Here is a 10,005-nt window from a genome sequence, read left to right as displayed (position 1 = left end):
AGGTTTGGGGGGTATTTTGTTTTGTTTGTTCCTTTGGTGTCTGTGTGTTTTAAGCCAAGGATTAATTTCCATGCCAGGTTAATCAATAACTTTTCTATGGATCTAAACCAGTTTTGGTGGAGTCAGTTCTTTGCAGGAACAATCATTAATTTACCCCAAATCCATTTGGATTGCTCCTGGATTACAATAGTATAGTACTTGCTGCTACAGTGCCTTTTCTATTTTTATCATAGTGCCTGGTTCACTACTGCTTGCATTTGCACACATGATTCAGTGAGTATATTTTGATTGAATGTGCATTTGGGGGGGCGATCCTTTAGGTCTAAAAAACACTGCTCTCAATAACATCCCTTAAAAAATAATGACTCACACTACACAAAACTAACTCAAAATGGGTCATAGACATAAATATAAGAGCTAAAATGATAAAACTCTTAGAAGAAAGGATAGGAGTAGATCTTTATGACCTTGGATGAAGGAATAGCTTCTTAGATATAATACCAAAAGCGCAATCAAAAAAAGAAAAGATAGATAAATTGTACTACATCCAACTTTAAAACTTTTGTGCTACAAAGAGTGCTATCAAGAAAGTATAAATTTGGAAACAGCCCAAGCACCCATCAGTAGATGAGTGGATAATAAAGCTTTGGTACATTTACACAATGGAATACTATGCAGCTGTAAAAAAGTAGGATCTCTTACCCTTTGAGACAGCATGGAAGGACCTGGAGAGTATTATGTTAAGTGAAATAAGCCAGTCAGAGAAAGACAAACATCACATGATCTCACTTATATGTGGAATCTAAAGAACAAAATAAAGTAACAAAATAGATCCAGAGATATGTAAGCATGGAACAGACTGAGGAATCTCATAGGGAAGGGAGAAGGGGGATGGTGGGAAGAGATTAACCAAAGAACTTATATGCATATATGCATAGCCCATGGACACAGACAATAGTGCAGTGAAGGCCTGGGGGGGAGGCACGGGTGTGGGGTGGAGGGTGTCAATGGGGGGAAAGGGGACATCTGTAATACTTTCAACAATAAGGTAATTTTTTTTAAATCCTCACCAGAGGATACTTTTTCCATTGCTTTTTTTTTTCCAGAGAGAGTAGAGAGGAGAGAGGCAGAGAGACAGAGACACACCGATTGGCTGCCTCCTGCACGCACCCCTACAGGGGCCAGGGATCAAGCCTGCAACCGAGGTACGTGCCAGGGCAACGCTCTAACCACTGAGCAAGACCGGCTAGGGCGATAAAGATAATTTTTTTTTTTAAATCAAATCATACTTAAAAAAATATGGTAGCCCATCCCATGTTGTGTATGTGTGTGTGTGTGACAGTGTCTACACTGTAACAAATTCTAAGGCTTTTCAAAGCACCCTCTTAATGGTTTTAAAATTATTAACATTATGCCATTTTTGATAAACTTTTTATTTTAAAATGTTTTTCCTCTAACTTTGACCATCACAATATTGCTTAACAAAGAACCCTTTTGTTTTGGCCATTCCTTTTGCAGTGTCCACACCAGTTTCCCTGTGATTGATTGTTGTGTTGGTCTGAATTATTCATATGACCATGGTTATTATCCTATTAACTTAATAACTGTTTGTTAGTCAGTCTATTTCTTAAAATTTTCACTGGTCTCAGATGTACTGAACCAAGAGATTTCTTCATCTTACTTTTCCATTGAGTATTATTTGATATTATGTGTAATTCAGAGATGCTTCTGTTTCCTGTTTCCTGTTGCACTGAAGCTTTAGCCTCTCCCCTTCCTCCAACCTTTAACCATGTGCTGTGTTGTTCTGTGAACCACTTCCTCTTGATAAGTGCCTTCATTGCATTCAAAAAAATAAAATAAAAACACTGAAGGAATCAGGTAAAATCCAATATTGTCAAATTATTTTCCAGCCATACCGTACTCTAGCTCTCAAGCTACTTCAGTTTCCACAAGTATTTGTGATCGTCTGGATGCTGCACAACATATTTCATACTGTGTGTGGTCCCTAGCATCAACAGATTTTTTAAATTTTTCTCTTCTTTTGTATCTGTAGTTGTAATGTGTGGGCTTACTTTTTTCCTCGAAAAGCATGAGTTTTAAAAAATCTTTATTTTTATTTATTTATATATATTTTTCAGGAATATTTTATATTTCCAAAGTATTTAGGAATTCTTTAATTAGAAAAATAAAGGCAATGGGATTATCTATCAGGTTCTAAAAGTACCCACGAATTATAAATCACTCACATCCCCCTCTTAAAAAACAAAAAACAAAACGAAACCTTAAATCACACCACTATTAAGCTTTCTTACAGTAAGGAAGAAAACCAAGCTATGCTAGAGTACAAAACCTGAAATTTTGAGCATGAAAATAATTTAGTGATTAGACATCTGGTTTACTCAAGCATTAGGCATACTGAAGATAGAATTAACACAGCTCATGGAGCAGGGGAAAAATTTCATCCAGCGCTGCTTAATTTCAAATTTCCTGGGTACAAAATTTTGCATTCTGTACTACAGACTCACCTAAAAGCATCCACATGTGCCTGATATTAACTTGAATAGGATATGAGATTTTTCTGTACACTCAACTTGGCAAGTATCATTAGTGATGCAACTTTCAGAAACATTCTTAGGCACAAGAAATACCATTGCCTGCAGTGAAAGTCTTTGATAATTAAAGAAAAGAATATCATTTAAATATAATCTTACAAATAGAAAGGGAAATATATGCACTTTTGCCAATGGATTGCTCTATATATCAGGAAAAATGTCACAATGAGATTAAAACTTAATCAACTTTTAGTCAAACTCAGGTTATTTTTTGCAGTATTAGAAATCAGGAATAACAGCTGCACTTCTTTGGCTAACTCATTAAAAATGACAATTAAACATTTTCAGTCAAATTTTATTTTTTTAAAAAAAGCAGCAGATCAACATTACAGTCCAAGAATCTAATCTAAATGTGCACTTGACAATGAAGCACATCTGAGTATGGAGTGAAAACAGTTTTCAAAAAAAACATCAAATGTATCATCTCCAAATACCCAAGTAATAAATCACCTCTGCAGGCCTTTTGTTGCGTGGAGTAATAAACCAAAAACTGAAGATTTAGTGCTGTGAAAACAAATCTGTAGTACAGTGGTATGAATCTTGGGTATTAAGCATAATCAACTGAATCAAGTTAAGATGTTGAAAATCTACTAAGAAATGTGTGTGTGCTACAGTCTATAAGCCAGCTGACCCAAGAGCAACTGAGATACCTAACTGTTCAGTGAGACCAGACATTATTTTAAATCTCCATTTTTGGAAGGCAATTAATTACAATTTCAACAGCCCACAAACCAAATTTTAAAAATTGTAGAAAACGATTAAAACTACTTTCAAAGAGCCTTTCCCCCAGCCCAGTTTCAGCACCCCAAAGAGAAATAAAAAAGCGTCCATGACTATCAGAGATGAAAACAAAATGAATGTCATTGGAATCAGTTCTGTTTCCCCACTGAGGTATAAAATCTGTACAGAAGTTTGATACTATACTATAACAAATTGTACTTCTCATAGTTCTGTTTTAATTTCCTTTAAACCCTGTTTAATATAGTGGGGTTTTTTAATTGTAAAAATGTTTCCATGATTCTGAGCCTGATTCCAGTTCTTTTCATATATCTTTATATCAATATTTAATATACTGGCCACCAGTTCTAGTCAGAAAAAAATCTTGAAAATCTTCATCATCACAGCACGTTCAGCAGAAATTACTGATGTGCTAGCAAACCCTAGAAGTGCAGCCTTCCGGAAAGCACGTTTTGTTGATTGGTTCATTTTCTGAATAGTCTTTACAATGATTCTTGACTAAAGACTCTTCAGTCTTGTAAACATCAGGGTGCACAGTCTCGCTCCATTGTAGGTGCTGGTCCCTGGACAGGAGGCTGGTTCACAGCTTGTGAGAAGCAAGTCTAAGTTCTAATGGCTGATAAACCTCACATCCTGCAGGAGGAAGCATTGTTCCTTTTTTGCTACTTAAGAATGTGGCAGAAATGTACGCTGAGGTAGCCCGGTCAATCCTTATTTTTTTCTTTTTGTGTAAACTTGGTCTCAGAATATTTCTGGAAGGGTGACGTTTCGGAGAAGCCGTTGCTGTGACCGGCTTCCATTGCAGTCTCCGGTGCTGGGCCCCTGGCTATCCTCTTCTGTAGCTTTATCCAGGCACTGATGACTGTTCACATGCTGCAGGGTTAATTTCATGGGATCATACTCCCAAAGTTGGTTGCCTTTTAGGTGGTGGCATTTGAGCATTGTGACTGGGCCATTGAGTTTGGAGACATCCAAGCAGAGGTCATCCGTTCTGATTTCTTTGTTGGCCGTATAAGAGAAAACCTGATTACCTCCCACACCATGACAGTTAAAAATGCCAACTTTGTCATTCTCCTTTCTAGCCATGATATCCAGACACTGATTTGTTTCCATATTTCGTATCTCTCCCAAAGAGAAATAGTGACGTGGAATCTGTGAATCAGGATAAATATTCTCTAGGTACCAAGACAAAGGTTTGCATTGGAGTTTGTGTCTTAGACCAAGTCTTGATGCTATATCTCCGTAATCTACCTTCCTAACACCTGGAGAAATTATATAGAATAAATTCTTGAATTCATCCATCCACACTTCTGCAAGTCATCTGTTATTTTTATTAATAATCTGTCCTGTGCCTCCTGGAAACGTGTAAGGTGTAGCTTTCAGAAACACACGTCTAACCTGTGAGTAAGTAATGATCTCCAAAGTTCCTCCACATTGCCAAATCCTAAAGGAAATTTCTAGGTTTTCTCCTCCCCAAATATCCATTCCAGCATCATGTTCCAATTTCCTGAAAGTAATCTCTGTCTATTGAAAAAAGGCCTCCTGCCATTGTAGGGGTCCTGACAGGAGAGTCCGATCACCTTTCCTTCTGTCCATTTCTCTTTGGGGAACAGGATACCAGCGAAAATTGAGCTTCCAGTTGAATCCGCCATAGGTCATACCAGGACCTGCCATGTACTCAAAAGTATCATCACTGATCACATCAGTGATGGGACACACCTTTTTCCTGTCTGTCTGATCCTTGCTGAGAGGCTCCAGCCCTCCCACTTCGCATTCACAGTGAGCATCTAAGAAAGGGATCACTTGGCCTTTAGACACAGCAGCCCCTTCTAATCTGGCTCTGATCAACCCAGAACGCTGTTCCATTCGAATTACGTGATCTGGTACTTTTAATTTTTTCACATGACTCTCTAGAGGTCTTTTCAAAAAGTCTCTTTCACTGGCATCATCCACTAGAACAATTTCTTCTAGCATGTGTCTTGGTGAGCGATTAATGACACTATGGACAGTTCGCAGAAGTGTGCTCCGAGCCTCGCTGTGGAAAACAATCACCACACTTGTAGGAAGATTCTCTGGACACACCTTTGTTTTACACCCTCCTAGCCCAACATCTGGTAAAGATCTGCTGAGTGCAATCATCTCACTTGCCACTGAATTGAACTGGCTGATTTTAAACATCGCTTTCATCTTTTCTTGATCCTCTTTAGGAATGACGACTGGTTTCCCCGTTTCTCCAGGACCTTCCTGAGGCTTTTGTCCTGGCTCTGGGACATGCCCAGCAGGGAGGCCTCTCTCCTTCTCATCACATTTGTTGCATTCACTGAAGTACAGCAGCAGGAACATATCCAAGAGCACCCAACTCCAGGAGGTGGCTAGGGCCACCTTGCAATGTGCACATTTTCTCACGGCACTTTAAGTGCAAAATTTAAAAAAATATATATATATATATAAATATACAAAGATCATGAAAAACTTTCCAATCCAGGTTCATCAGCAACCACGGTTATAACCTCGGTCCGCGCAGCGGCGGGCGCTCCTCGGAGCCGGCTCCGGGATAGGGCGCGGTCCCCCCGCCGCAGCCGCGGGGTTAGTCTCCCGCCGCTCCCGCTCCCGCTCCCGCTCCCGCCTCCGCCGCTCCCGCTCCCGCCCCGCGCCGGGCCTCGGGCTGGGCGCGCTGCCCCGGGGGCGCTGCTGCCGCTGTCCCCGCTGTCCCCGCTGTCCCCGCTGTCCCCGCTGTCGCCGCCGCCTCTCGCTGGGCCGCGTCAGCGCGGGGCCGGCCGCAGGGCCGCGGCCAGACCGCTCGGGCGTGGTCCTCCCGGCGCCACGAAAAAGTTTTTACATAATAAAAACACGAAAGCACATTGATACTGACAGAGCCTCATATTTTTCAACCTTTTTTCTCATCTAGTTATATTGGAGCTCAGTTAATCTAGCGATAGACTCAAAACACTGCACCTGCACTAAGAAATACATGATACGACGCAGGGTAAAATAACAGTCTCCGTGCAAGGATGCAAACATTTTTATTTAAGCAGCTTTAAAATGGAAAGGGGTGTGGTATGTAGGTAAAGTCAGACAGTTCATCCTGAGCACATTTGTGAAGAGAAACACAGTTGTGGAAAACCCGCAGAGAAAAAGCTCCCAGAGGTTTGTGGAGGCCTAGCACAGTACCCGGGATCAATAAATATTTGTTGACTGACTTAAATTGTGTAACTTCAGGCAAGTGCTTAATCTGGGTGCCTTAGTTTCCTCTTCTGTAAAATGGAAATAGAAGCGTCCTACCTAAGGAGGCGGTGAGGATGGATTTAATCAGCGGGACATGTGAAGCACAAGGACAGGGCCCGGCTCAGAGTGAGAGCACCTGAGAGTTACTAGTTATTGCTGTCACCAGGCGGAGAGAATGGAGAGAGCTCCCCGCCCCCCAGTCTTTCCTTCTCCCCCTCTCTCCCTCTCCCCCACCCGACTCTCTCCCCCCACAGCCATGCTCAGGAGCAACAGAGGACTGCTTTCTCCTTGGTAGACAGGTGGCAACTGTCCCGCTAGAATTTTGAAGATCAATTCTAACACGTCTGAACTTAACTCAACTCTCTCTCCCTCCTTTCCTCTCTCTGAAATCAATAAAGATATATTTTTTAAAAATAAAATGAAAATAAAACAACTGGAGATTGATGATATTATATATTGCTGATGTAACTGTGACTGGTGGAGAAAAAAAAAATAAAGCTTTTGCCTAATTGTGCCTGAATTCGGTTGACTGAAGACATCGGTCACTCATTCATTCTGTTAGGGCAATTCCCACGGTCATCGTGGTCAGACATTTAGCCAACAGAGGGATTTTCCCCAAGTGCATCCCTCCCACAACCACTACCACTAAACAGTCTCCCCTGCACTTTTATAGAAAGACTAGGTTAGAAAATTATATAATCTCTAGTGTCTATATACATATTTTTTCTTATAAGATGCAAATGCATAAAATCTTTCTTGCTCTTCACAGGATCATCAGGTGTCAGCCGCTCCATTAGGTAGGAAACTAGCCCTTGCAGGTCTGTGACCTTCCTCCAGGACCTGTGACAGGGTCAAGGGCGGCGGGCCCCGCGCTCAGAGGCTGAGGTCTGGGCTACATTCTCTGTGCCCCCTGCTGCTCCGGGGGCTGCTGCTCCTGCCCCGGCCTCGGGCCTCCTCGGCTCCTCCTGTCCCGGGCGACTCTGTCCTCTCCGCTCCTTCCCTCCAGGGAGCGCTCTCGCCTCCGCCCCGGGGACCGTGCCCGCCTCCGGTCGGGGGACTCGGCTCTCCTTTCGGGGCGCCGCCCGCCTGCCCCCGGGCCCCCCTCGGGTCCCCAGCCGCTGCAGGGAGCGCCGGGCGGGGCGCTGTCCCCCGGCGTGGGGCGCTCTCGCCGCCTCTAGGGGGCGCTCCCTCCGCTGCTCCCTCCTCTCCGGGGGGCGGCGCCCGGGGCCTTCCCGGCGCTTCTCCGCCGCCTGCCGGGCGCTGGCCAGCGGCCGCTGGGCGCCGGGTCCCCGGGTCGCCGCCCCGCCGTCGGGTCCCGGCGGCTCCTTCCCCGGGGCGCTCGGGGCCTGCCTGCCTGCGCCCCGCTGCCCGGCGCCTCCCCCGTGCGCCCGCCTTTCCCGCGGGGGGACTTGTGGGGACCGGGTGGGTGAGGGGGCTCCAGTGGGCGGGCGGCCGGCCGGGCCTCGGGATTCCATGTTTACAGAACAGACTTAGAGAGAAAATGTGTTAATAAGTCACTTTGACCTAATGACTAAATGTGCTGCAGGAATGTTAGCATCGCGATCAACCTTCTGGGGCGGGGACCTGTTTCCACGGAGTTGAGGAGCCGACAGGCTTCCTCCCTCGGACCCTGAACCTCCCGGGCTGAATTTAACTGCAGTGCCGGTTTTAAGGATTTAAATGGTAAACATAATAATTTCTTTCCTTAAGTAATTTGAAGTAATAATAATGACTGAACTACGTGTGGAGCTGTAATTTGAAAACAAAACTTAAGCAACCTTGACATCATGGTAGGTACAATTTTTATAATTCTGGATTTCAGGTTGCATTTTGTGTGTCTGGATTGAGTTGAAGGGACAAGAAGATATTTTTGTCAGCAATGAAAGGGAACACGATCCTGCATTTAAGTCTCAAAACTATCCTATTTTTTGAAAGAAGTAAAGGGAATTTTTTTAATCTAAGCCTTTAGAGTAATAATGTACAGTAAGTATAAAAATATTAATAAGTAAATGTTTCTTCAAAGATAATGTTGAACTGTTTGTTGAATAATGATTGATAATATATGAATGGATGCTTCCAAATAAAATATATTTTAATTTCTATATATACTTAACATATAATGTGATACATTTGCTATATTTGACATTTTTTTCTCTCCCTGAGATGTCACATTATTTTATTAACAAAACTCTCTTCTTGTTTAGTGCAGAGACAATCTCTGGCCCATGAGCCGTTCAGATTATGAGCCATTATGAGGATGATTTACCACCTCCAGCAGCAGATCCCACGTTAGACCTTCCTCTGCCCCCGCCACCTCCCGCACCTCTCTCTCGGGTAAGTGCGTGGGGCCAGAGATGGCAGGAGCTCTGCTACCCATCATTTTGATTTTCTTCAAAGTGAGAGTTACATTCATAATTTTGTACCTGAAAGTTCTGAGATACTAAGAAACAAGAATACTGACTATGTTCAATGCAAAGGCAGAGTCCTCTAAAAATAAGATGCGTAGTGTGTGTATAGAGAACATGTTAAGACCATAACCAGGCATTATTATAGTTTGGCAAAAATCTATATTTATATGCAGCACCTGTTGACAATAGTTAACTTTGGGGGTAATTTTTTGTTAACTTTGTATGAACTGTGGAACTGATTTCTGCATTTCTGTGTCCCTGGTGCTAGCCCAGCACATGAAGAATAGAAAGCATTCCTTACATATTTCTGAATTGAACTAAGTGGAATTTTGCTGAATTGGGGCAAAGATATATCTAAGAGTCACTTGTAATGTAGTTAGGGAAGGGTATTGTGGGGCAGGCAGGCAATGAGTGTTTGATATTAGTGCATTTGTGAATACTGGGAAAACAGCTAGAAACTTGATGTGGTCACTATTTGGGACATTAACTAAAAATGTGTCTCTCATAAAAGTGAAAAACGAACTTTTAAGATTTTTTTCTTAGAGTAAATCACATTAAAATATTTTAGAGCAAGAATATCACTCCATTTCTTGTGGCTTCCACATTTGTTGAACAGTGTGATGATGGTTGGCGTTCATAAGTATGACTCTAGTAACCCTGAAAGCTTCTGCAATGCCTTTTGAATGAACAAATATTAAATAGAAATCAAATATTAAATCATATTCATTGCTATATTGTGTACTTATTGTAGAAAAATTTTTTAAAAATTGATGATCCACATAGAGCAGAGGCTCTTTTTTTCATCTATATTGAGCTGTAACTGACATAATAGTCTGTAAGTTACAGGTGTGCATGTGATGATTTGATACACAGGCTGTGAAATGGTTTCCACAGTAAGGTTAGTTAATCCCTCCATCCCTCCACATAGTTACCTTTTTTGTGTATATGTAGTAAGAACATTTAGAACTACTGCCTTAACAACTTTCAAGTACATAATACAGTATTTTTTACTATAGTCACCA

The 10,005-nt window shown here is 42.3% G+C and overlaps 1 pseudogene; it reads right to left on the bottom strand.

Moving 5' to 3' along the window:
• Window positions 1–3,840: 3,840 nt before the first annotated feature.
• LOC148094363 (polypeptide N-acetylgalactosaminyltransferase 1 pseudogene) lies at window positions 3,841–8,050 on the bottom strand (annotated as a pseudogene).
• Between the last annotated feature and the right edge of the window lie 1,955 nt (window positions 8,051–10,005).

The sequence above is a fragment of the Miniopterus natalensis genome, chromosome 1 (genome assembly GCF_054644295.1).
Source record: "Miniopterus natalensis isolate mMinNat1 chromosome 1, mMinNat1.hap1, whole genome shotgun sequence".
NCBI classification, from domain to species: Eukaryota; Metazoa; Chordata; class Mammalia; order Chiroptera; family Miniopteridae; genus Miniopterus; species Miniopterus natalensis.
The sequence above is the reverse complement of the archived record's forward strand: the minus strand, read 5'-3'. Positions and strand labels throughout refer to the sequence as shown.